Consider the following 23,110-nt stretch of genomic DNA (forward strand, 5'->3'; position numbering starts at 1 on the left):
TGGATAAGTGAGAGCCACTGCAGTATATTGCTTAAGATGCTGAACTAGGAATAGGTGTTCTGACCCAGGCTTCATCAAACGTAATGAAACACAAACTTGTTTTAAAAGCAAATCCTATTTTATTGCAACGCTGGGAATTGCTTTCATTCCCAGCCAGAACTAATCTTAAACAGTTCCCCAAGATAAGCACATGCCTTTCAGTGCTGTGGAATGCTGCCAAAAACAGAAGTATCCAATTAATTATAACAGAAATCAACCGAAGTACCAGAAAAAACCAACCACAATACACAGAGCTTCAAGGAGGACTCGGAATCTATCAAACTACTTTGCTTCCTGCAAAGGTTCCGTCATTGAGGTCTGACTTTTATCCCTTATGGGAGGGGCAATCACCTCCCAGCCTTACTCCTGAGTCACCCCTTTTGTTTCAGCTGATCTCGTCTTCTAGCAGCTCTGCGCACACGCACACTGAGAACAGGCTCCCCTGGGTCCTCTGCCTCACTGCTGCCAGACTCTGAAGGCTCCGGAGGCAGCACCCCACTCCCAGATGGTCCTGGCCCCATCTCTGCATCCGATGCAGGACCCTCATCCAAGTCCTCTCCAGACTCCCTGCCTGGTCCCCGTTCTTCCACACTGTCCGATTCTGCTGCCATCTGCACGGGCTGCCGTCAAACCACAACAATGGGGAGAGGCAGTTTGGTGTCTTCCTTCAGGTTACTGCAGATGGCTGGGTGACCTTGGACCAATCACTCTCAATACTGAGAGCTTTCCTGAGGGAACTAGGTACCTTTAATAGAAAACTAATGGTTCTACAACCAAGTGGGATAAATGCTAAAGAAAAACATTAATGTTTAAATATGTATCTGATATTATAGGGAAACATAGAATTCACCTGAAAATCTTGAAAAAATGACATGCAGGGGCATGTAACCTGTTTATAATAGATATATAAGTATTTTGATTGTGCATAACCAGAAGGATACATCCATTCTTTATTAAGCCAGTCCTGCGACATGCCAAATGATTAGATATTAAAGTGGGCTCAAGAAAAAAAAACACCTCTGATTATCTAGGCAATTCCAAACTAGGATGGATGGTTAACTAATCATATTAAAATCCAAATTCTCTGTGGTCTAGTCTTAGCTCAGTCTGCAGACTTGAGTCTCTCTGGCTTTTTTCATATGCTATTGATAGCAAGAGTACTACTGGAAAGCCACAGATTTACAATTTGTCTGATAAGGCTGACCAGTGCTTATCCAGGACTGTTGAGTGTACCAAGCCTAATAGGCAAAAGTTCAGTTTTAATCAGAAGCTACAAAAATGCAAACCTGGTTCACCACCCTAGGTGGGCCACACTCCACAAACAAGGCTGTATTTACTAGACGGATATTTACCGTGTTTCTCGTATAATAAGGCCGGGTCTTTTTTTTTGAGCCTAGATGGCTAGGCCGTCTTTTCGGGGGGTGACTTAATTCCCCCCCCTTGCATCTTCGGGCGGGCGGGTGGCGATGGCTTGGATGTTGATCTCGGCGTTGGTGGGGCACTTCATATTGGGGTCAACGCAGGCAGCACCATATCCGGGTGTGCAACAAAAGTACTTCCTAACGGCAAGCCCCCCCACCATTCCCCTCCATTTCGCATGTTTTAATATAGGCCTTAATTTGGGGGGAGGGGCTTAATTTCATTTCATGCCTATAAAACATGCTGGGACTTCCTATTGGGGGAGGCCATATTGTTGGAGAAACAGGGTAGATGTTTTCAGCACCATTGTCCTCAAAAATTGGGGTTGTACCATTTTTAGTAGTGTGATTGGAATAAGGTTCTAGCTGAACTGCATGATGAGGTTGCACTAAAGCCTTGATTGCAAAACGAATTCATGACAGAAGGAACAACTTCTTCTCCGTTTGAATAGTACATTGTCACTAAGGAAAGTTGTCACTGATGTGCATTTTTAAAGACCAACCTGACTGAGACTGATGTGAAATTGCTGCATTACTAGCAAAGAATAGGACTTCTCTGAATCTGTTATATGATTCCTCTGTATTTTCATTATAGTGTCACTTCAAATAGATCGCTGCACACATTCAAAATCAAATGTTCATTGGGTCCGTTTAGAAATCTTCCAGTTAACCTGAAAGTTTATAGAAATGTAGAGTTGAAGTTCAATTCAATGTGTAGAATTTTCAGCATTTATTTTTCTTATCTTGCTATACAGTACTTTCAATGGAAAGAGAAATTTATATAATAAATTGTTCATAAAGTGGATTATCTCATCCACCTCCTTCCTGTTTAATAGATAGCATAAGTGTACTATATTTTCTCTCTTGAACATTTTTCTTAAATGAACTATATGAACCATGAATAATTACAATCTACCTCAACTTGGCATTTTGTTTTCCTTGACTGAAGAAATTAAAAATGTTAAGGATGTATGGACATAAATGTCAAATGCAGAATATGAAAAGATATATCTTATTTTTGTTTAACCAGCAATCCTTAACCATAAGGTGAATTTTAAAATCTATTTTATACCCAGCTTGGCAAAGTAATTAAATAACAGCAATTTTAGCTGACTTCTAAACATTAAAGCACAAATGTTCAAGATAAGCCACACCGACTGGTATAACGAATATACAGTCTTACAAACCATAGATATCTGGATGAGTTATGAATTTTTGCCTAAATGGGACTCCAATATATACCCACAGAGAGATCCTCATTTTTCAGTTGTATTTATCCATGTACAAAGGTAAAAACAAGGAGATATTACATTCATTGAAATTAATGAGCAAATCCATGTGCATAAAAGCTGTGTATATGCTTTGGGCTTGGAAAAATGGAATTTCATTATTATAGCAGCAATACATTGTTTTACATGTTTAGGTCCAATTAGTATGCTCCTCTCAACAGTTCCAGTACCCCCAGATATTCTCCAGAGAATCTCTTAACAGTCCAGGTTTTGACAGGCAGATGGAAACAACCCAATATTACAATATGCCATAGTGATTCCCCAGGCCTTTCCAGAATGGAAGATGGCCACATGTTACAAAAAGCATTTGATTTTGTGTTAATTGCTATTCAAAAATGATTATCGTGTAGAAATTGTATAAAATACCAAATCGACCTGAATAAAGTTGTTGGGTGATATATTTACCTGTTCCAATTGTTCCCTCATTGATCACAGTCATTGTAAATATACTGAGATGATTCATTGCTTGTAATCAAGCACAGCATTTATTTTAATAGCTTTTCCAATATTAGTTCTAAAGCTCCCAGGGAAATATGAACTTGATTTCTGTTTTCAGTCACTATCACCATATGTAACTGCATGGTAGCCACTACCATTTCTGCAAAAATACCCAAGATTGTACTGTAAAAATGCGCTGAAGTTGCTAAGTGGTATGCAGTATAGCTTTCCATTATATTATCATTTTACAAAGTCAAGTGCTTAAAAGCAAGAAAATCAAAGGCCAATAAACATAAATCTTTCAGGGCTTACATGATATACAATGATACATTATTTTTGCCGGGCGTAAAGGGTTGTATGCTGTACAAGCTTCTTGCAATGTTTGTGCTTTAAGAATTCAAGAATTTATCCCAACAAATTCAGAATTCATCAGAATTATGGACTTGTATCACTTTGAAATAACTGTTATCTATTTTTTTTTATGCAGGTGTGTATAGGAAAAATGTATTTTTCCCTAGAATATACATAGACAATCAAACATTAGGTATGTTTCTTCAGTTCATCTATATAATTTCTCTGATTTTTATTTCTCTTCCCTCTCATATATCTCCAATCAGGACAAAATTTATGTGAAGTTTAAACTATTATGAGATTAAGAATGAAGATTTCACAGAAATCAGTACAGAAGTTTATATGCACATAGTCCTCAACTTATGACCACAACTGAGCCCAAAATCTCTATTGCTAAGTGAGACAGTTGTTAAGTGAATTTTGCCCCATTTTATGACCTTTCTTGACACAGTTGTTAAGTGAATCACTGCAGTTATTAAGTTTAGTGACACGGTTGTTAAATGAATCGAGCTTCCCCATTGACTTTACTTGTCGGAAGGTCACAAATGTGAGCATATGACCCTGGGAACGGCAATGTTCATAAATATGAACCAGTTGCCAAGCATCTGAATTTTGCTCATGTGACCATGAGGATGCTACAACAGTCTTTTAAGTATAAAAAATGGTCATAAGTCATTTTTTTCAGTGTTGTGTGTAACTTTGAATGGTCACTAAATAAACTGTTGTAAGTTGAGGACTATGTGTAGTTTTTTTTTTTTAAACCACATTAGTTCCATACTCAGGCCAGTTCCAAACATTTTCAATTCTCCAGAGGTAAGATACATGTGAGATATGTCATTGGTTCAGAAATACGTCATTTGTTCAGATTTGTCCAAAAATTCCACAGCAGGCAGTTCTATATATCACCACCATTTCCATTTTCCAATCCCTCAAAAACCCCTTGAAGCCAAGTCACAAGTGCCTGTACTTCCATTTTAAACTGAGATGTTAAGAGAACAAATATTTGATCATAGGTTAACTTAAATAATAAATAGTTAATAGTTAAGTTAGTTGATAGTTGGTAGTAGAATTTTTAATTCCAGGCGGGGAGTGTGCTGGTCAGACAGTACATAGTTAATTGGGAATTGGGAGCTGTCCCCTTAAGGGAATGCCTCATGGGAAATGTAGTTAATGCCTCATGGGAAATGTAGTACATGTCATGTGATCACATCTATAATCCTGATTGGTCACTGAATTGACGCTTGGTTCGGTTGGGGGAGTTTCCTTTATTCTTGCTTGGACCCCAGCATCGTGCTGGTGTCTTTCCCTTTGCTCCATCGTTATGGGATGAAGATAACTATATTTTCACACTATGAAGACGACTATGCAAAGATTGGACATTAGATGAATCTCAACATAACTGTGAGTTATACTTTGAGGATGCCTGGTGTGATCCAATAAAGAAACTTTGTATGGAAGCCTTTGTAGAGTTTATCTAACTGTCTTTATAATCAGCCAGCAATTTAAAGAAAGAGCAATTGCGGTTTTTTTGCTGATGTTGTAAAGCTATTCAACGCCACCGACAATACTGCTACCCTTCAAAAAGTCCTCGACTATGTGTCAGAATGGTCAAACAAATGGAAACTTCAAATCTCAACAAATAAATGCTCTGTCTTACATATTGGCAAAAAAAATCAGAAAATAAAATACAAGCCGAATAGTCAAGACCTTGTTGATGACCCAAACTTTGTCAAGGACCTTGGAGTACTCATCTCAAATGATCTAAGTGCCAGAGCCCACTGTAACTACATAGCCAAAAAGGCATTAAAAGTTGTAAACCTAATCCTGCGTAGCTTTTTCTCTGGTAATATCACTCTACTAACTAGAGCATACAAAACATTTGCTAAACCAATACCTGAACATAGCTCATTAGTCTGGAACCCGCATTACATATCTGATATTAATACAATTGAGAAAGTCCAGAAATATTTCACAAGAAGAGTTCTCCACTCCTCTACTCATTGCAGAATACCTTATGCCACCAGACTTGAAATTTTAGACCTAGACAACCTAGAACTACGCCACCTTCAGTTCGATCTAGTATAGTACATAAAATTATATATTGCAATGTCCTACCTGTCAATGAATACTTCAGCTTCAACCACAATAATACAAGAGCACACAATAGACACAAACTCAAGGTTAACCGCACCAAACTTGATTGCAGGAAATACGACTTCAGAAACAGAGTGGTCAATGTCTGGAATACTCTACCTGACTCTGTGGTTTCTTCCCCAAACCCCAAAAACTTTAACCTTAGACTGTCTACTATTGACCTATTGCATAAGCACACCAACATGCCTACTGTCCCTGTCCTATTGTTTCTTTTTTTTCTTATTTGTATCCATTTCATGTATTCATAACCATGTTTATACTTATACCTGTTATCTAATAACTGCTTGACAAAATAAAATAAATAAAAAATAAAAATAAATAAATAAAATAGTTCTGTCCCAAGCTACTGCTGAAACAGCTTCACCACCCACTCCATGCAAAAGGACAAGAGCTCCATTTACTCCCTATTCTCATTTCCATTCTTAAATCATATTCCGTGTATCTGTCTGGTTGCATGCAAAAAATAAAATAAAATTAAACACCATGCTGCAAAACCACAAACCTTTTACTCTGTTTAAAGGACTTTTGAAATAACAGCATGTGTCTAGAAGGTAATGTGGGGCAAAAATATTCATCTATAGGGGAATGAGCTCTGCCCAGCAGCAGCATTGCAAAAGATTAGATGGAGATGCCTCTAAAGTTACTACAGTACTGTTCTGTTCTGTTCTGTTGCTGTTCTATTGAGTAGATATATGAACAGGGAATTGTAAGCAGACCCATCAGTGCATAGATCCAATGGGTGGGTTGGTAGTAGTGCTCTGTCTGTGTGTGTGGGTATCTGTGTGTCTGTATCTGTGTGTGTCTTTGTCTGTGTGTAAATGTGCAAGTTCATGCTGGAAGGTCAGAAGAGACAAAATGTTCTGCTTTATCTACCCAAGATTTAATGCCAGCAGCAAGTCCTTAAAAGCTTTGAAATTATATCATCAAATGTTCCTTGTTCAAAAGCGATATAGTTAAGAAACTGAGAAAAAAAATCCACCCTCATACGCCAATCAGGATGGCTTTTAATGTACTGTTTGGATAGCGAGAACTGTGACAAGATAAGCCGTGTGATGCATAATTGGCTCAGTTATGTAATGTATACATTTTATTAAAAACAAGAAGAAAATTATTTTGTCATTCACTGTGAGAGAAAAAGGGCCCTAGAGGGAGCAGTCACTCCTCTACTGTCATTTGGTAATGCTCTTTACACAGCATTATATTTTCAGAAAGTGTTCCTTCTGCAGTGCAAATGCAACACATCTAGTGATATTATCTTAGCATGACCAACATGTAGCTATATATACATTAGTACAATCTCAGGCTTTGGAGAAAGGTGACACAAAACCTATTATGAACATCCACCTTATCTGTAGGGTGTGTATGTGTGCACACATGTGCCTCTGTGTGTTGGAGCCAAGCATAAGCAGCAAGCGTAAGCACAGCACTGAGAAAGCCGGAAAGTCTGCATAATGGCCCTTCCTTGGGATGGCGCTGCTTCCCTCCTCAGGAGATTTATTCATAAAGTATGCATTTGGTCTGGGAGAACCAGAAAGCATGAAAAAGAAAAGGAACGTTATCCCACCTTCTCTCTATTTACAACAAGGGGGAATGCAATCAGGCTTTCAACATTGTATTCTTACAGCTTCCATCAACAAAGTAGAGGTGTAGTATTCTTTGTGGTCTCTCTTTTCCTCTGCCTTGAAGGACCAACCATGCATTTGGTTTGAGGAGCGGCAGAAAGATGCTACGCCACACACTCAGAACTGTCCGATTGTCTATGAACCTGATGCACTGCACCGGCCTACTAGATACAAGTAGTCCTCAATTTACAACAGCTCATTTAGTGACCATTTGACGTTAAAATGGCCTGGGGAAAAAAGTGACTGGTGGCCATTGTTCGCACTTTATGACCATAGCAGCATCCCCATAGTCACATGATAAAAATTCAAATACTTGGCAACTGATTCATATGTATGGAGGTTGCAGTACCCTGTGATCCTGTGATCACCTTTTCAAACCTTCTGATGAACAAACTCAGTAGGGAAGCCAGATTCACTTAACAATCATGTTACTAGCTTAATAACTGCAGTGATTCATTAAACAACTGTGGCAAGAAAAGTCATAAAATGGTGGCAAAACTCACTTCACAAACGTCTCACTTAGCAGCAGAAATGTTGGGCTCCATTGTGGTGATAAGTTGAGGACTACTGGTACCAAGAAGGGCTGGCATGAGTTAAAGAAGATTGTGACTCTCTAAGATTTGAGAATTCTGTGCTGAAAATTCCACCAGGTTCTCCCCCTCTTACCACACACAGACACAAAAAGACACAAACATACAAAACCCGTTGCTCCAGATGGACGAAGTGCTTAGGGAAACTCAAAACTTTGTTCCTTCTTCTAGTAATGCTAACAAAGAATTTCCCCAATGGCATGTTTTAGAAACAGTCTGAAGAAGTACAAAAATGTTTACTCTGCCTGGATCACACCCTATTTTATACTGACTTTTGAGGGAAAAATATCTATTGCTTTCTGCCTTTCTTATAGAGTAACTCAAAATGTTTCTGTCCTATATTCTTGTATTCGCTCAGAGTTAAACAGCCATACAAATTCAATAATAAAAATGAATTTCCATATATTTGTTCTCCTATTTAACTGAATTCTCATACTTTTCGCAAGAAGAATTTTGAGAAAGATCGTCTCAAAAAACAGGAAAGAAAAGGCTTCTCTCTCTTTTTTAAACAAGTCTTGTTCATCCACAGAGAAGACTCTGACAGAATAAATCCTCTTTCAAGAAAGATGTCCCTTAGATATCTTCTTTTTCTGTAATCAGTTATTGTTTTTAAAGAGCAACCTTCTTCTGGTCTTTCAGGTCCTAGGTTTTTGTTTTTGTTTTTTTGTTTTATTGGCTAATAAGAGCCAAGAATAGGAAATCCCCAAAATACAAGGAATGTATGGAATAATTTGAGTTTAGGAGTAGAAGACAGAAATTTAGATGGCTTGTACACATACCATGTTTTATCCATTCTAGAACTTCTATTCAAAAGAGACCTAACTTTGAGCAAAAAATGATGTTCCTTGGTGTACTGCACATCCTAAGCCCAATTACATGCTACAGTTGATACATCTACAGTAGATGGAACCTCTGTAAATGTGGAAGCCATTAAAAATTCATGGCAGACTAAGAAGAAATGACTACAGATTCCAAGAATAGCATGGGGATGAATTCCAAGAATAATAACACATGGAGATATTTAAAGGTGTTCATAAGTAAATCATAAATATAAATAATAATAATTAAATAATTTAAAGAAACCTGTGCCCTGAAATCCATAGAAGTTGGCTCAAGGGACATATTTACTGGAGAAAAGCTAGAAATTTTCACTGATTCTTCTCTCTGCATTTTCTGGAGAATTGGAAGGCACACAGGGCAGGGAGTGAGGAAAATGGTTTGGTTTTCCCAGTAGATTTCCTTATTAGGTTGCAATGCAATGATAATCATAAAGTAGCCAAGATTAATTTAACATATCAAAGAACTGGATTAATATGTGCAAAAGAAAACTGGTATGCTGAGGGATTTGCTGGCATCATATATATTAAACCAATCACAGAAAATTATCTGATCCACACTGTATACACAATTATTAGGCAAGTGAGTATTTTGACCATATCATCATTTTTATGCATATTTCCACCTCCAAACTGTATAAACTTGAATGCTTAGTTGGCATAAGCATATCAGGTGATGTGTACTTGTGTAATGAGGAAACGTTGAGAAAAAAAGATGCACATTAACTGGCAAAGATTTGAGAAAAATCAAATGTGAAGCTACCAGGAATCCATTATCCTCCAGTGCTGTCATGTCAAAACTGCAAGCTACCTGGAGTGCCCAGAAGTACGAGGTATTCAGTGCTCAGAGACATGACCAAAGTAAGGAAGGCTGAAACCTGACCACCACTGAACAAGACATATAAGTTGAAATGACAAGATTGGGCCAAGAAGTATCTGAAGACAGATTTTTCAAAGGTTTTATGGACTGATGAGATAAGAGTGACTCTTGACAGACCAGATGGATGGCCCTGTGGCTGGATCAGTAACGGGCACAGAGCTGCGCTTCAAATGCCAGCAAGGTGGAGGAGGGGTACTGGCATGGGCTGGTATTATTAAAGATGAACTAGTTGAACTTTTTTGGGTTGAAGATGGACTCAAAATCAACTCCCAAACCTACTGCCAGTTTTTAAAAGACACTTTCTTCAAGCAGTGGTATAGGAAAAAGTCTGCATCTTTCAAGACCACCATGATTTTTTATGCAGGACAATGCTCCATTGCATGCATCAAAATACTCTACTACGTGACTAGCCAGTAAAGGCCTTAAAGATGAAAGAATAATGACATGCTCCTTTCCTCACCTGACTTAACTTGTGGGCCCTTTTGAAACAGAAGAGTTATGGTAAAAGAAAATAGTACACCTCTCTGAACAGTGTCGGGGAGGCTGTGGTTGCTGCTGCATAAAAAGTTGATCGTCAACAGATCAAGAAACTGTCAGACTCCATTAATGGAAGTCTTATGATTGTTATTGAAAAGAAGGGTGGCTATATTGGTCACTGATTTTTTTTGAACTGTCAGAAATGTTCATCTGTAAATTTTGAGTTGCTTGTTTATTATTCTCACTTTAACAGGTGAAAATAAATGAATGAGATGGGACATTTTTCATTTAGTTGCATAGTAATTCTGCACACTAATAGTTGCCCAATAATTGTGCACACATAGATATTCTCCTAAGAAAGCCACAACCTCACTTTTACTTTTTTAAATACTCAGGTTTGAGATTTAATTAACATTTTGGATTGACCAAGACCACTGTAATTGTTCAATAATAAAATTAATCTTCAAAAATACAGCTTGCCTAATAATTGTGCACACAGTGTAGATTTCTGGGATTGCTGAATATTTTGATAAAATCAGGGGGCGCTAGAACCAGGGGAAAAGAGATGTGATTGCCCCTGTTGTTTTGGGCCATGATCCCATCAGCTCAGGCTCTCTTCTTACCTGAAAAGAAAGACCTTCTCTTGACAATGGATTCTCCCCCTATTTGTAATTCACTAATAAAAAAAAATGGAGATTACTTTATTCATTGCTTCATTCATACTTCACTCTACATTCTTAAAATAATCATTCCTGATTCCTAAATTCTATCCAGGAAAAAGGTTGTACTATATGCCAGAGGTGGTATTCAGCAGGTTCTGACCAGTTCTGGAGAACCGGTAGCAGAAATTTGAGTAGTTCGGAGAACCGGCAAATACCACACCACGTATGTCTGGCCCCACACCCATCTATTCTCTGCCTCCCGAGTCTGATTGGCTGGGTCTTCTTTTGTTGCCCTGCACAGGACAACGGACTGGAAAGCAGGTTACTGGGGTGGGGAGGAAATGAGGATTTTGCAGTATCTTTCTCCCAGGAGTGGGGAGAGAATGGGGGTTTTACAGTATCCTTCCCCTGCCACGCCCACCAAGCCACACTATGTCCACCAAGCCATGCCCATAGAACTGGTAGTAAAATAACTGGAATCCCACCACTGCTATATGCCATAAGGTGAATGTTATTCATAAACAAGAAATTTATGCCAAAATCTTTTTCCCCTCCCTCCCTCCCCACAGTTTTGGCTATTTTGGAATATACAAAAAATAATCTCCCCTAGAAACTATAAAATATCTTGAAGTTGTATCAATATTTATCATGTAATACTGGTATGTCTCTTTTTGCATGCTTGACAATAGCCAACATACCATATTTACTTTTATATTTTCTCCTCATTCTAGCTACCAATCAAAGTGCAATTAAATACCACTAAATTGAATATAGACTTAAAATCAGTAGCCTCCATTACATTTATTCAGGGGTGGCATTCAAATTTTTTAACAACCGGTTCTGTGGGCATGGCTTAGGTGGTGGGCGTGGCTTGGTGGTCATGTGACTGGGTGGACATGGCTTGGTGGTCATGTTATTGGCTGAGTGTGGCCAACTCAATATCACTCACATCGAGGCACACATCTCCTTGCCTGGCCTCTCATGACTATGGGGATGCTGCAACAGTCATTAAGTGTGAAAAATGGTCATAAGTCACTTTTTTCAGTGCCCTTGTAACTTTGAATGGTCACTCCACACAAGCAAAGTACCAGCAAAGGAGGGAAAAAAACTCCAGAGACGTTCCTGAGACAGGAAGTCTAGTCCTGCCAAGAATGTAACAAGGGTTAACAGAGAGGCAGTTTCTGTAAGCAACCCCAGAATGTTTCCTTCCTGCCTTCCTTACAGGATTAGGCCAGCAATTTCTTCTAACAGCCGGTTCTAGCGAATAGGTGCGAACCTGTAGAATCCCACCCCTGCATTTATTAATACCGAGCAGAATACCAAAATGGCAGCCTTGACTTGTAGCAGTATTCTTCCCCTCCTCCACTCCAGCCACCCCTTTCTATAGCTTCAAATTAACCAGGAGGTGGAGATTCCGATTGTTTGCTTAATGGAGACTGTTTTGTTTAAAAGGTAACTGATATTCTTCTACTTTATTTAAGCTCCATTTAATTCAGGCTCCCATCTGCTTCATTTTGATTGTGTTTTGAAAATGTACATTAAAAAAATCACTCTGCCAATGGAACTTGGGCTGGGGAGTGGGGAGGAAATAATCCTCAAATATACAGCTGGCACAGTTCCACCAAAAAAAGAAATCCATTGATCTGTCCTGATTCCCAATCCTTGGTCTTTCAGAATGGCTCATGTATTCATAAACAAGCCATTGAACAAATGCATGCATTGTCTTTGTTGTTCTTTATAAGCCGGCTGTTGGCTCTTTTTAGCTTCCAGTATGAAAAATGAATGAACTTACTCCCATTTTTGCCTTATCTCTTATCTCATAATTGTTTTGTTTGGAGCAGTAGGAGAAACCAATATAAATATCTCTGCTGTGTTGTCCTTTCCAAAGCTAATTCATCCTTTTCTCTGAGGCATATTCTCCTGACTTTGCTTGGAACTTTTATAATTGTTTACTGTTGGAATCCATCTTAAAGGTATTTATTGCTGGGTCTGATGTAACATGGATAGAGATATCAAGGCACCATCCTCACTAAGCCTTGGGAAAATATCAAGAGTTTTGAGTGCTATATAAAATAGAAGTATATATAATAACCAGTTCAATGAAGAAAAACATATTACTTTTGCAGAATGGAATGTAGGATTTGAGGCATAGTATTGGTAACATATTTGAAAACTATGTTCACTATACTTAAAATTTAAATCCTGAATAGCATAAATAAATTGCAAGGATTCATAGAAGCTATTCCTACAAACACTGTCTCCATAATCTAGTAAACCCAAAATCCTTTTCCATAAATCCCATCAAATTCAGTGAAATCCACCCCTGAATATTTATTTTGCTTATTTAAAACATTTTTTAATCATTCATGCTAATGTTTGCAGAATTCTACAATGGCTTAACCCACACCCCCTCCCTTCTTTAAAGAAAAATGTTTTGATTTCTGCCTTTTTCAGCTCCTCTGACTGAAAAAAAGAGTTGTTGTTTGCAGTGGAACAGATTAAAAAACATGAAGGTTAAACATTAATTTTCTGATTGTTCTTAATCATTGTTATAAATGTGCAGTACATGTTTCTTCACCTTGGCAACTTTGAGATGTATGGGTTTTAATTCTCAGAATTCCCCAATCAACAGTCTTGATGCTCATAAAGCAGGCTATCCTATGACCAACCCAATTGTATGATCTTTTTTTGCATTGGTTGTTAAGTGAATCACCATGGCCGTTAAATGAATCTGCAGTCATCATGTCAATCATCCTGTTTACTATCGGGCACTTTTACTGAAAACCAGAAGTAAACACTGAGTTTTGACAAAAATATTATAAATTGTGGTCAGGTGACCAAGGGACACTGCAAACAGCCATAAACAGTGGTGGGATTCAACCGATTCGCACTTCAGCTGAACCAGTTGTTAAATTGCTGGCTGGCCCCACCCCATCCCTTCAAGGAGTCCCGCATGCCCCGTTCTGGCTCCCAAGTGTAGGCCCAAAACGGGGTACGTAGGGGTGCGGAGCAGCCCCCCTGCAGCCTGTTTTTGCTCCCAGGAAGCCGCAGGGAGGCCTACTAGGTCCAAAATGGGGCGCAGGGGGATGCAGCATGCCCCACGTGGCCCGTTTTGCTCCCAGGAGGCTGTAGGAAGGCCTACTAGGCCCAAAACGGGGCATGGAGGTGGCACATCCCCCTGCAGCCTGTTTTTGCTCCCGGGGGGTGGGTGCAGGAGGCCGAGTGCTGCCTGTTATACCCCCTGTCCACACCCACTATGGCCATGCACACCCAGCTGGTCATTAGGGCAGAGAACCAGTTGTTAAATTATTTGAATCTCATCACTGGCCCTAAGTGTGGGCTGAATGCTGAGTGCCCAAAATGTGATCATATGATCATACAGAGGAGCCCGGGCACCAGAACTTTGGAACCAAGTCATAAGTATCTTTTGAGGAGTTCATCATAACTTTGGGGGAGGGGAGTTCCATTGTAACTCTGACTACATGTGTAACAAAAAGAGATAGAAAGAACTGGGTTCAAACTTAGGAAGTGTTAAGATATTTAAATTTAGCAGCTGCAGCAGTGGAGCTGTGCAGTGATCCAGAATACATGGTTGATTGGTTGAAGAGTACTGGCTCCTGCGTGAGGCAACCTACTCTGTGACTGGTTGCTATGGGTGTGGAGGGGGAGTTTCCCTTTTCCCCCACCTTTTTTCTTCTGTGTGCTCTGTGATTTACCTCATGATGCTCCCAATTGCCTAACTATCTGTTTGGTGGGTGTAGGTATGGATAGATAGATGATAGGTAGGTAGGTAGGTAGGTAGGTAGATAGATAGATTACATATATATAGATATAGATAGATAGATAAATAAATAGATATATTACAGAACTTACAGAAATTCATAATGGGCCACTATTGTTCTTTGGTTTTCTCTTTGATAGCTAGTGTCAACAGCAGAGATAGCAATAGCAATAGCACTTAGACTTATATATCACTTCACAGTGCTTTGCAGCCCTCTTTAAGCAGTTTACAGAGTCAGTATATTGCCCCCAACAATCTGGATCCTCATTTTATCTCCTTCCGAAAGATGAAAAGCCGAGTCAACCTTGCGCCAGTGAGGATCGAACTGCTGCCAGTGAGCTGAATCAGCCTGCAATAAATACTGCATTTTAACCACTGTATCCCCACGGCTCCTTGATTTTTGCAAGACTCATTTTACATAAACCAACCACCAGCAACGAAATCCCAACAAATAATCATAAAGAAAACAAAAAGTGGAGCAACAGTTCTAGCAAAGAAAGGAAAAAATACCCATGCGTTTGAAATAAATATATTAAGAACTGTGCGGTTTAAAAGAAAGACCCTTAAAATGCATGAAATTTTAAATATGAAACTTTGTATGCTGTTTCTTTAAAAGTGCTTGCAGATTCAGCTGATAACAAGGCAGAATATATTTATGTACCGGTGTGTAAAAAGGTGGCATATAGACAGTAATGCACCCAACCTGTCCATCCCTACTCTGAAAAGCTTGAAGGTTAAGGGCCACACTCGGCTGATGAACGCTGTGCCTGCCTTCCTTCACTAGGTGTAGACGGCAACAGTTTTTAGGAGTCTTGGAAGCGGGTAGAAAGAGGAATTGCTTCACATGCTAGACATAGATTATTTTATCTTCTGACACTGCCGATTCTCTTCAAATAAAGTTTTGAAACTGAACCAACACCTGCCAAATGTGTTTATAAAAGGAGAAAGTGAGATGAATGCATATGCCATGAATAGCAATCTCTATTTGACAACCTAGAATTCCTTCCTTCTCAGGAAGGAAGGATAGATGGATGGATGGGAGGGAGGGAGGGAGGGAGGGAGGGAGGGAGGGAGGGAAGATGGCTTTCATCTATCTCTGGATACCAGGGGGAAGATGACATATGACCTGAGTAATAATTATTGGTTGAAACCAAGTACATTGTAGAGTTTGAGACAAGGAAAAAAAACTATTTTAAGGAACCTAAATCTGTGTTTATGTCTCTGGGCAATGACAATTAGTGAAGTAGGTTTCCAACAGTAAATAAATAAGTTCCCAATGCTGAAGGTCTTTGTTTTCTTTCAGTTCCCTATTTTCTTTCCTTAATTCTGAAAAAGATGAGAGCCATTTCAGCAAGTACCATGCTAAGCATCAACCCCCGAATTCCAGTATCACACACCCTCCCCTCTAAAAGGCAAAAAAAAAAAAAAAAAGCAGCACATAGTATTCAGTTTACAACTTGTAGGTATTGCATTCAAGATATAGTTATGGAAATGTTATTTATTTGTTTATTATATTTATATAATATTCACTTGTACTAGAATATAAATAGATGTGTGTGGGAACTATGATTCTTTGTTCTTTGTGTACGTGCTAGGACAACGGAGCCTTCTGGTGGTTGGCTGGAACACGAAGCGAGGAGCAAGGACAAATTGTTGCCATTTCTTAACCAGAACTGTAGCAAACTTAAACTTTGCAGCTTTGTACGCTTATGCGAATGATCAGTGCATTTTGCGTTTGTGATAGGACGCTAACAAAAATTGCTACGTTAACAAAGATTGCTTCTAATAAAAGAGGGTTTTGGAGTTTGCTCTGAGCTCTCATCCCGAGACAGCCTTGCGTTGTGTCTTCTTTTCATGAGAGACCACCACAACTGGTGACCCCGACGTGATCCACTCAAAAGTGATACGTCTTTGGCCCACGCATTCTCATCGTCTGGAATAGACTTGGTGCACCCCATCCGCTTGAATCGCTGACGACAACAGATCCCTCGTGAGTATGGGTGGTAGATTCTCTAAGGAGCAGGCAGCTCACATTCAGGAAATCAGAGAATTGACCAAACGAAATTTTTTTACCTTTAAAAAGGGGGGCTCCCTTCATGCCCCCCTCACAAAAACCTCTATTGAGGAACTCCTAGAATACATTTGGCAACACTGCCCTTCTTATCCGGCTAAAGGCAGTATCAAAACTACAGTATGGAAGGAGATTGGAAAATACCTTCACGCAAGTCCTAGGGCCCCTTCGTCTATATTAATTGCTTGGAGGGTGGTTTTTGAGGCTCTCTCCTCTCTAGAGCAACCCCTACTTGGCCCACTTTCTGGACCCCCTCCCTATGTGAATCCTGCTGTACAACTCTTGCCCCCCGCTGTGGCGCCTGTCTCTTAAACCGACTGCCCCCCCGGAAGCAAATGAAGTCGGTAAACCTCCCCCCTTCTCCTGACCCCCCCCTCACCCAATCCCTCTTCTTCTTCTCTTGCTCTCCCTTCTGTGCCTTCCTCTCCTGCCTTACCCCCTCCTATGGGCGCGGTTCATGCCACCATCGCTGCGGGAGTTAGAACTGGCGAGTTAGATCACTCCGACTGCCCATCGGCCTTCCCGTTAGTTTATACGCAGAACTTGCTGCCGCTATATTGGCCTTTCAACATTTTCCCAATCAACCTTTCAATTTAATCTTGGACAGTCTTTATGTCACTTTTATAGTAAAGAATATCTCCGATGCATATCTCTGCCCCACTCTGGACAATGACCTTCTTACTAAATTCATTTCGCTTCAGCAACTCATCTCAACCCGCTCCCACCCTTTCTTTGTTGCTCATATACAAAGTCATCAACCATTTCCCGGCCCATTACAAGAAGGAAATGACAGAGCCGACGCAGCGGCTTCAGCCGCACCCGCTGCTACTATTCTATCTGCTTTCTCTCTTTCTCCCCTAACCCCTTGGGACAGTCATAACTATTTTCATCAAAATAAAAGGGCTCTTATGAAGGAATTCCAAATCACTGCCCAAGAGGCTGCTGCAATTATTCAACAATGCCCTACTTGCAGCAAACAAGCCCCTGCCCTGCCAATGGGAGTAAATCCCAGAGGCTTAAAAGCCTGCCAAATTTGGCAAATGGATGTAACCCAGTATGCGCCTTTTGCACCATGGAAATATATCCATGTTTCAGTGGACACATACTCAGGGTTCATCATGGCCTCTCCGCAAAGAGGAGAGACCACAAAACATGTCATTAACCACTGCATCCGGTCATTTGCGTGCCTGGGAAAGCCCTCGGAATTAAAAACTGATAATGGCCCCGTCTATACTAGTACCAACTTTGCTACCTTTTGTAAACAATGGGGCATTTTGCACAAATTTGGCATTCCATACAATTCTCAAGGGCAGGCCATAGTAGAAAAAGCCAATCTGACCCTAAAGAATGCTCTTGACAAAGTTCAAAACTCGATGGGGAAACTCACCCCAGGGCTACCCACGCTGCAAAACAAGCTTAACTTGTGCTTATTTACACTGAATTTCCTGAATGAGTCTGGCACACCTGCTTCTTCTGCCGCCTCTCGACACTTTTGCTCTCCATCCAAGGATGCTCCTAGACCTCCAGTCTACTTTTGACAGTTGCCAGATCCCACATGGCGGGCCTGCTGAACTTATAACCTGGGGACGAGGGTACGCGGCTGTTTCCTACAACAACAACACCACCTGGGTCCCCAGATGACAAGTGAGGCCTTTTCTACCCAAACCAGCCTTGCCTACATCAGCATCATGAAGCTGCCCGCTGCATTCATCATTTGCTTCCTGGGCTTCCACATCGTTCCTGCTGATACGACAGCCACCCCATCCTCCTGCGACGCCTGCATCAAAACTACTCGCAACGGAACAAAAAACCAATCCACCCTGATCTATCATACTTTGAAGCCTGAGTGCAACTCCACGACGGTCTCCTCTTGTCTGCATAACAACACTCAATATGCGCGATGTTACACTGCCGAAGGCATTCAGTACTATGAGCCTAAGGCAGTGGGACCCATTACAGCATCCCTATATGTCTATGCATACAAAGGTGGCTCCAGTTCTGATCTTGCAGGAATGTTCTCTACCAGTCAAACAAAAAATGGGTACATAACCCATAATGTCACTCGGGGGGGGTACCAACACCTCAGTATGCTTTGATGCTTGCCTTGCCATCAACAAAGGTCAAGGTCCTAACGACACTGCAGGAGTTACCTGCGGCTCACACAGCTGGCAGAGATCTTATCTACAGGAAAAGAAATATCTCTTTCAAAAGGTGTCCGGGACTAACGCGGGGGCCACCACTGTTTACATCTACTGGTATACCCCACCTATTGACTCTGCTCAAGTAAGAGACATGTTTGGATCCTGGTTCCCAAAATTGCCTGGTTTGCAAGCTATTGTAGCGCTCATTGGTATGATTGCTGCGGGATGTGTTGTATTGCCTTGTGTATTACCCATCTTTGTACGCACTATTTCTAACAGTTTATCCCTCTTGGTTGAGAAAAAAGCCACTGCGCAGGTAATGGCTCTCTGGAATCAACAAATAACTAACACATATGAACCACTGCCATCCGAAGATGAGATAGGAGAGCCAACCTGTGACGACCCAGACGAGGACAAGATGTTTGTGATGGTTGAAGAAGTCACGAACGCCGTGGATAACATCAGCATGCACAACACTCTTGCCTACGCGCCTGACAAAGATTGTTATTGGAACTAAACACTCCCTGTCTCTTAAAAAGGAAAAACAGGGGAGATGTGGGAACTATGATTCTTTGTTCTTTGTGTACGTGCTAGGACAACGGAGCCTTCTGGTGGTTGGCTGGAACACGAAGCAAGGAGCAAGGACAAATTGTTGCCATTTCTTAACCAGAACTGTAGCAAACTTAAACTTTGCAGCTTTGTACGCTTATGCGAATGATCAGTGCATTTTGTGTGATGTAATGCGTTTGTGATAGGACGCTAACAAAAATTGCTACGTTAACAAAGATTGCTTCTAATAAAAGAGGGTTTCGGAGTTTGCTCTGAGCTCTCATCCCGAGACAGCCTTGTGTTGTGTCTTCTTTTCATGAGAGACCACCACAGATGTGACTTACAGAATTCAGGCCCAACAAAAGGACATGCAAAAAACAAGCTCCTTCTGACAGACATATGAAATTTCAGCAAAAAAGCTGAAATTCAGCAGGCAAAAAAAAGGACTTGCTTTTGGGTGGTACTATACAAAAATATGGATTACCAAATAGCAAAAGTTGTATGTATCTGGGACAAGGGTTAAAATGGAAGGAGAAACCAAGATCATATCAATCTAATTTAGTCCCAATTGCCAGAAGTTCTCCAGTACCTCAGGTAAGATTGTTTTCCTTCCTTCCTTCCTTCCTTCCTTCCTTCCTCCCTTCCTTCCTTCCTTCCATCCATCCATCCAACCATCCATCCATCCATCCATCCATCCAATTTATTTGGCTACCCATCTATTGAAAAAAATCTGGGCAGGGAACAAAAAAAATACATTATTCATTAAGATGGTTTACCTAAAAGGAGATGAAACAGTGACCTTGCTCTTTGCAGCAAGCACATCCTTTGTTTCTAATATTCAGGAACAGGAAGTCATTTGCAAATGACTGAAGGGAAAATAGCCTTGCAAGATACAGAATTGGACTCATTACTGTATTGAATTTGCTGCAAGGGCATCAGCATTAGGGCAACTACAGTATATCTGTCTGCCCAAAAGTAAGTCAGACTAAGTTCAGTAGAGCTGAGCCTGACTTCCTGACACACGTGCAGTTTTATAGTTTTAACCCAATTCTCTCTGAATAAGAAGCCACAAAACATTTCTGGTCAACAAATTTAATATTTTTGAGAAATCAAAGAGTTTCAAAATGGTGCTTTTCTTCCAGTAGCTATAAGAATGTTAATACGTGTCACTTAAATGATGCTTGGAATCTCTAAAGTGGTGACAAAAGTATCAGCTATTTTAACCCCAGCAGTCTCCTAAAAGGTCAGTAAGTAAGTACAACCTGCTGTTCAGAAGTGTGCTTCCTGACTTTTCTCCTCTTCCCTTCCTAAGTGTGCAGTTAAAGTTACAAACAAGGTGAATAATACATCTGTGTGGTAACCATGGTAATCAGCTGTATTAACAATTTTAAATGACAGTGTATCTGCCAGGACTTCACAAAAGAAGACAAACCCTTGAATAAGCCATGATGATTTTTTTTTTCTTTTTCTGCCTAATTGCAGAATGGGAGGCAAGTCCCATTGAAGTAATAGAAGTTGATGTCACATATGTATTTTGGGGATACACTGTTAGACACCCTCAGGGAGGCTTCAGTGGCTTTCATTTAAAATTAAGTGACCTGGCTATGTAAAAAAAAAATCTAAAAATTCAAAGCTACCTAACTTCCTTTTTCTACTTTTATTTTAAAACACTCTTTGTTTGCCTTAAAAATGGAGATGGCATTGGAGATCTCTCTCCCTCTCTTTCTCTCTCTCCCTCCCTCCCTCCCCCCTCTCTCTTGTGTGGTCAAAAGATCTGGGAGAGCAACATGTTGAGGGCGTTTAATTGATGAATAGCACTCAACCTATGAAAACACTGAAGAATAAAGCTTTTGTACTACAATGAGATGACCTTTGGAGTAAGAAATCAGCCCTGCTTCAAGTCAATGTTTTGGTAAGTGAAGTCCATATTAAATCTGAATTATATAGAAAATGTCAATAGAATTTCATGGGGTACAAGATTTCCCTGTTCCAATGTGCAAGCTGCAACTCTACTACATAATTTTATGGAGCAGAGAAGAGTTCAAGACCATGCAGGATCCCAATTAGAATTCTGTAATGACATAATCTCAAGCTTGCATGATATATGGAAATACTTACTTCATTCTCCACTTACATCTAATGGCCTCTTTTAACTTTTGGTGAAGTGTCAAGTTTAATAATTTCCTGAACGTAGCATGGCAAAAATACAGGCCTAAAGTCAATCTGTCATAAAGAAAAAACTCTTTGGGCTAATAAAACTCGTGGATACTGGATACTGAAGATTTTCTTGATGGTCGGAATGGCCTTGAGTATAATTTTATTGCAGTGGGCTTCCTTCGATAAGGGATAATTTTATCAACGTCTCCTTTCCCTTACATTCTCCAGAGGTCTGTTCCAGATGTTTGCAGATCCTGTAGAAGAGAGTTGAAAGGGGAAAAAAGGAGTAGGTTAACATTTATTTATTTATTTGTATCCTGCCTCTATTATTTTTACAAATAACTCAAGGCTGTGAACATGCAGTATGTAATATTCCTTCCTTCTCCTATTTCCCCCCCAACAACAACCCTGTGGGATGTATTGGGCTGAGGCTGGCCCATAGTTACCCAACTGCCTTTCTTGGTTAAGGTGGGACTTGAACTCACCGTCTGGTGCCTTAACCACTAAACCAACTGCTAAACATTACCTTCCCCTTCTTTACAAATAGGCTCCAATTCCCTAACTGAAGAAAAATTATCTATACTATAGCTATCCAAAAGTTATATGACCCTGAATTTTAATTAATATCCTCTCCAAGATTAAGAACAGGTAGAGAAAAAAATTAAAATCCTGTGCAATAAATGTTCCTGCTACATGCCTATGAGGGTATGAAACTGGGAGAGAGTTTTACGCATATAGGATAAGTAAGTTGCTACTGCCTGCAGACAATTAAAAATAAAAATTGCAGGTGATGAGCTCAAAATTTTGTTTGGAAAAAACGCCCACTTGCTCAGAAGAATTACTAAGCTAAGAGAGCAAGTTTGGTGTATGGTTTAGGCATCAAGCCAGAAACCAGGAGATCGTGAGTTATAGTCTTGCCTTGGGGACGAAAGGCAGGTGGTTGACTTTGGGCCAGTCACTCTTTCTCAGCCCAACTGACCTGACAGGATTGCTGTTGAGGACAAAAAAAATAGGAGGAGGAAGGAGTATTAGGTACTGTATGTTCATTGTCTTGAGATAGTTATAAAAATAATAAAGGTGGAATTGTCATTGTTTTTTTAAAAAAGGCTAAGCTGAGCAACAGAGACTCTCTTGGTAGGCCATAGGAAGTGGCAAGAAATTACCTCCCCAGTCTGCTTCTTATTAAATGAGCCCTACCTTCTTCCCATTAGCAGCCATTTTATAAGAGTATATCTTCCCATTAAGCAGCTGTATCTCCAGAGTATCTACAACTTCCCTCAAAACAAGAAAAGCTACAAAAAAGGTTTCTTCTTTCTGGTGAAGGGATCAAAAGGGAAAAATCTGAGTTGTAACTCAACCTTTTAGTCATCTGCCATTCCAAACCATAATCGTTAATTTCTCATTGTGTATTGTATTATACCGTGCACTAAACAAGTATGCTACTTTGATTTTTCTTTTTTTTATTATTACTAAAGGTTGATAACAACAGAAATATTCGTGTCACAAATATCACAATACTGCAGCAAATATGTGCCAGATTAGCTATTCATTCCATTAAGATGGTGTTTCCTTCGCTAAAAGTTTAGACTTTTTCTGCCTATGGAATGAACAGACCAATTTGGGACAGTTGCCTTGGGACCCCTACAAGGAAGGGA

General features: G+C 40.0%; 1 long non-coding RNA gene across 3 annotated transcripts in view; it reads right to left on the reverse strand.

Moving 5' to 3' along the window:
• Window positions 1-19,635: 19,635 nt before the first annotated feature.
• Window positions 19,636-23,110, reverse strand: part of LOC148133026 (uncharacterized) — a 34,405-nt gene continuing 30,930 nt past the window's right edge. For 2 of the 3 annotated variants that reach the window (XR_015745966.1, XR_015745967.1), the window contains exon 4: window positions 20,027-21,709. This is a non-coding gene — a long non-coding RNA (uncharacterized LOC148133026). The other variant, XR_015745968.1, reaches the window with a different exon arrangement.

The sequence above is a fragment of the Notechis scutatus genome, chromosome 1 (assembly GCF_049901735.1).
Source record: "Notechis scutatus isolate UNSWTSFEM ecotype Mainland chromosome 1, rNotScu1.2, whole genome shotgun sequence".
NCBI lineage: Eukaryota > Metazoa > Chordata > Lepidosauria > Squamata > Elapidae > Notechis > Notechis scutatus.